A 5,814-nucleotide genomic window follows, 5' to 3' on the forward strand; every position below is an offset into this window, starting at 1 on the left:
TTTCAAATTCAAGGCGGGAGGTTAGAAATTTGATTCTTATTATTGTCAGTTATCTCTTTATTACTTTCAGAATAATGTTTCGGGTCTTATGCTTAGAGGATGCATTTATTTGATTAAGGCTACAGTTAAAACAGTATTGAGAAATAGTATTGCAATATAAAATAACTTTTTTATTTTAACACACATATTTGTTTAAAATCCTTTAATGGCAAAGCTGAATTTTCAGCACCATTTCTCCAGTTTTCAATGTCACATGATTCGTATGAAATTTTTATATGCTGATTTGCTGCTCATGAAACATGTCCTAATATTATCAATGTTGAAACAGTTGTGCTGCTTAATACTTTTGTAAAAACCATGATACATGGCTTTCATCATTCTCAAATGAATATTCATCAGAACTGAATTTGTTTAAAATTCTTTATGTGTCTTTAAGACTCTCAGAAAAAAAAGGTATAAATCTATCACTGGGGCAGTAAAAGGTACAAAAGATATAACACACTAATATGTACACCTAAAGCACTATATGTATACTTAAGGGAGTATGTAGTTTTGAAGAACTACCATTATTTATAATTTAGGGGTAAATAAGGTACAAATATGTAGGCCTACTTTTTCACTTTTTACAGTACTGCAATGATGGCTTTGTACCTTACTTTTAATCAATTTACAAACTTTAATCAATGCATAAATGCATTCAAATTAATGCATGAATTAAAATATTATTTCCTTAAATACAAAAGTAGTGTAGCTTACTGTATATATTTCCGTGACCTTTTCTCCTCTACTAAACACTGTGAAAGCTTCCCACCCTAAGGCCATCCTCCTGTTGCAGAACATAGACTTTGCACAACTGCAATATTGCAATTAACAGCACCACGAGAACTGAAATATGGCACATACTGCACATCTCATCATATTCAGAAAAATATTTGCACTGCAACACACTTCCATACTTAATTTATAAGACAAAAAAATATCAAGTACATATATATTTATGAATTATTCCTAATTCATTTTTTTTATTTTCTAACTCTCAATATTTATTTCTCTCTTCTGTATGCAATTTGAGCTAAGCGTCAAGGGAGTTTCATTGTAGCTAGTGTAACTCACCACCCTGTGTGAATGACAATAAAGAGCTTGAGGCTCAGTGCATCTGTCAGATGCAACCTTTAGTTCCAAATTATTAACAAGCTTAATGCGTAATAGTAAACTGGCATAGTAATATGTGACTGGAACTTAAACATCACATCTCTGCAAACAGTTCACTATACTGGATTGACAGCATAAACCATCACTTTTCCTTTCCAGTTTACCACTCACTCCTGCTCCCTCCTGAATCATCTGGCGAGCTACTTTGAGGAATCTGAGTTCCCAGTGGGTCACCATGGATACCGGCAGAGGTTTAGTGCTAATCTCTAGAGTCGAAGGAGAAGAGAAGAAACCCCTCTGTGGCTGGGAGGCCAAAACATCAACGTCTTGCCTGCCATGGGACTATCCACAATCCCCCAGACCCACCATCTCAAGTAGCAGTAACCAAGGATGCCCCAGCTATAATTTCCTCCCAGAGCACGCTCTAGGTGGACCCTCTCCCCTTTTTAATTTCTATAAACATTTTGATTCAATTTTACATTGAAGTAATTACCCACTCTGGTTGTCTTGTCCATTTTATTTTTCTTTGCCTATTTAAAGTAAAAATAAAATCAGTGTGTGTGTTTGTAAAATACCTTACTGTCACTATCTTACACCATATGCGCTAATTGCCTAATAAGCTAATGAGAGCAGTCTATATGTTATTACCCATCTCAATGGTACGTTTACATGGTTGAGTATAAAAGACAAAGAGAAGGCTGTGATTTGTTTATTGCTACAATTTAACATAACATGTCTCACTCAACTGCTCTCTTTTGTGTAGGAGCGATAATAGCAAACTCAAAAAATATTCTTAGACACATTGATACTTTAAACTCTCAAACACAAGCATGTCCTTTTGGCATTTGTTTCTGAAGTGCTTTAGATAAAAAAAGGCTTCACTGATTCATTTTAGTTCAATTCCGCATGCAATGTGTGTTGTCTTACGAGAGGTTCTCTCGTATTGCGTAAACTAGCTTACGCTACGGGAAAGATTCATCTTTTCTGAGAAGTTGAAGCCAAAAAATGAATCAATAAGTTGGATCCATTGTCACGGCAGTTCCACTGCAGCAGACCATGAGCGGGCTAGCTAGCAGCTCATTGGTTCGCTCAGGGAGAAGTGCTACAGCCTATGGGAGAACTCGACTGAACTCGCGGCGAATGAGGAGCCGAACGCTCAAAAGCCCGCCAATATGGGTGTGGTTTGAGAGTATAAATTTACCAGATCTCCCGCTGTGTAATGTAAATGATTTATCATCCTTCAGCTAATTACATGCATCCACTGACTGAAAAGTAGCCGGCTCCGCCGAGAAGGCGCCTCTAGTGAGCATGTGGAGTCTGAGAAAACCGGCCGTCTTCGCTACCTTCAGCCGTCCTTCAAGCTTGCGCCATCGGACGACAGTATCCTTCTCTAATGATTTCTGCGTGATCACCCTATGCGTGTCTGAGAGGTATGTGACTGACGCTCGCCGACATGGGAGATTCTGAACGCGTTGTTTTCCTCAACGCCATGTTCGCCAACCGGCGGCTGCCGTCATTCCGAAGTTCAGAAAGCCACCCAGTCCATGAATCTGTTTCTGCCCCGCCCCGCTAACCCTTCGGCAGGGCGTTACCGAGACCAGCGTTCTGCACGAGTCCCACCCTAGCGCCCTTCTCAGCATGCTCAGGGTTCTCAGCCTAGACAGAGCGGCCGCCCTCGCTCTAACAGGCACCCGCCTCCCCCGGGCCTCGACCCAAGATCGCGCTGAAGCCCAAACAGCCGAAGTCTGCCTAGCACAGCTGAGAAAACGACGGCTCTCTCCCACCTCGGCCGGACCGCCGTCAAAACTTAGCCCTCTGTCAGTCCCCGTTCGTCTGGCTACTGCAGCAGTGTTCGCCGCCACAAACAAGCCGGTCTCTAATCGCTTGCGAGCGCCAAAATGCCGTTTTTACGGCGACTCAGAGAAATCTCAAAAAGAGCATAAAAGCCTCTTGTGTATAGAATGTGCCCACAATCCTGTGTTCATCCGTACACACAAGCACCACATGTCCCGTGTATTTCTCACAGCCCACCCCCATAAAGCGTTCACAGCCCGCTCTAATGTCAGAGTGCATAAGCGCGCGCACGAGCCTGTGTGCGCATCCCTTCTCTGCCCAAACAAAAGCGTGCCCACACACTTGTTCAGCCCGCTATGTGCAGCAATCAGGGCGATATAGCCATTCTCCCGCTAGCGTTGCGCTCCGAAGCGTGGGAAGCCATTCCGGCTATCTACCCGTGGGTGTTAAGCACAATAAAGTACGGCTATCTGTTACAGTTCCGTCGCCGGCCTCCACGCTTCCGTGCGCGGCTCGAAACTAGTCAGTTCAGAAGCAGCAATGGGTAATCGTTGATCACCCATGCATGCAACGCCCAGCGCGGTGGGTAGGGATGCCAGATCGTGCCGCGAGCTTGAGAGAGGAGATCTGCTCTTACTGAAATGGGCCCCGGGGCTGTCTGTGAAAGCTGAGTGAGCTCCGGGAACCATCTGACTCTCCCAACGCGGGGCTATGAGGAGCACCGAGTGGCGTGTGTTCCTGATCCTCTGTATTACCTGTGGTAACAGTGAGACCGGAGGGAATGCATAAAGCGGGTGGCTGGGCCAATCCTGGGCTAGAGTACGGAGCCCGGGAAGTCACCTGTGGGAAAAAAAAAAAAAAAACAATCCGAGGCGACGGTTTTGCAATCCGTCCCCTCAGTTTATAAACTGTGCTCACGGATTCTTAAACTGTTCCCTCGGTTTAACAATTCGTGCCCTGGGATTAATAAACCGTACCCACGAGTTCCTAATCCGTGCTCTCAGATTGTTAAACCGGGCCCTCAGTTTTTGCAATCTGTACCCACAAATTCATAAACCGTGCCCACGCTTTCGCAATCCGTACTCACTGATTTGTGGCTCGTCCCCGAGAGTGTGCCGCATGATTCAACCCTCCTGTTTAGATGCGGGATGCATTGTTTTCAAAAGGACTTAACAAAAAAATAAATATAACACAAACACAACGTTATAGGCCTATAAAATAAAACATTCATGAATTGTTTTATGTTTAACATAGGCCTGTTCCTGTCTTAAGATAACTCATTTAAAGTTATAAACGCAAATAGCCTAATAATAATATAGGCTATTATTATTATATTTAGGTTACATATTTAGATATACGACGCTTTAATCAAAAAAAGAAACAAAGCAATTCGTCAAATGTCAGTCATAATACAGGTTAGACAATAATAATACAGGGCTGAGATTATCACAAATAAACACAAGATTTTGACGCATATCCAAGTGTTTGTGCACATAAAAAATAACATTGACTTTTTGCCTTTATTAAACATTTAAAATATTCTCAAATTAATATGGGAAGAAAACAGATTTTACTTTCTAAAAACTATATTTTGCCCGCTGTGCTAAATGAGAAGAGCATGTCTCGGGAACCATAGAGAGACTTCACACAAACAGTTGGATAGGCTATGCGTTAAAAACCTGTGTTCGTTTGTTATAAACTTAGCCCATTATTTTTGTTTAAGACTGACATTTTGACGAATTGCTTTGTTCTTTTTTGTGGATAAAAGCGTCTTCTAAATAGGCCTATATAGCCTAAATGGATTTTGATAGCTAATTATTATTTGCGTTTATTACTATGAATGAGTTCACCGAAGACAGTAATATATGTTTAACATAAAATAATTTATAACTTACAAACAAATCTTTTACAGATGTGATAGCAATCCATCTCCATATTCATCTGGTTGCTTCTTCATGTTTAGGTGAGCGTGATTTGAACTCGAATAACATACCAAAGTCCAGAAACTTCTTTTCGGTCAAGTTTAATAACAAAATTAACTGGAAAATGTTACACGGTCAAAAAACTTTGTCGCTCCAACATTGCTTCACAAGAAAAACTAACCGTCACTTCCGGAAATGACATCATCGTTAATACAAAAAATATTATATTACACATATCAAATTATTTACTCATAACTGTTTATTGATTGCTTAATGCATACAATATTTATTCCACATCTATATAAAGAAAAGTGACTTGGGTCTAACAACAGATTTTGAACTGTGTGTTTTATTATTAGCCTATAGATTTTATTTTATTTTTTTGCTTATTATACTGAGCTTTTTCCTCTAAAATGGACTTTAAAGATAAAAAGTGGCCTATATGTAGTTGTAGTTGTTGTTGTTTTTTTTTTTAGAAAATGCAAGAAATTATCTATTTGTAAAAAAGGATTTTAAAAATAATGCAATGCATCCCGCATCTAAACAGGAGGGTTGAATCATGCGGCACACTCTCGGGGACGAGCCACAAATCAGTGAGTACGGATTGCGAAAGCGTGGGCACGGTTTATGAATTTTTGGGTACAGATTGCAAAAACTGAAGGCCCGGTTTAACAATCTGAGAGCACGGATTAGGAACTCGTGGGTACGGTTTATTTAATCCCTGGGCACGAATTGTTAAACCGAGGGAACAGTTTAAGAATCCGTGAGTACAGTTTATAAACTGAGAGGACGGATTGCAAAACCGTCGCCTCGGATTTTTTTTTTTTTTTTTTTTTTCCCCACAGGTGACTTTCCGGGCTCCCCTCTAGCCCAGGATTGGCCCAGCCACCCGCTTTATGCATTCCCTCCGGTCTCACTGTTACCACAGGTAATACAGAGGATCAGG

Source organism: Pimephales promelas, chromosome 7 (assembly GCF_988280905.1).
Source record: "Pimephales promelas chromosome 7, fPimPro1.hap1.1, whole genome shotgun sequence".
In the NCBI taxonomy this organism is placed as follows: Eukaryota; Metazoa; Chordata; class Actinopteri; order Cypriniformes; family Leuciscidae; genus Pimephales; species Pimephales promelas.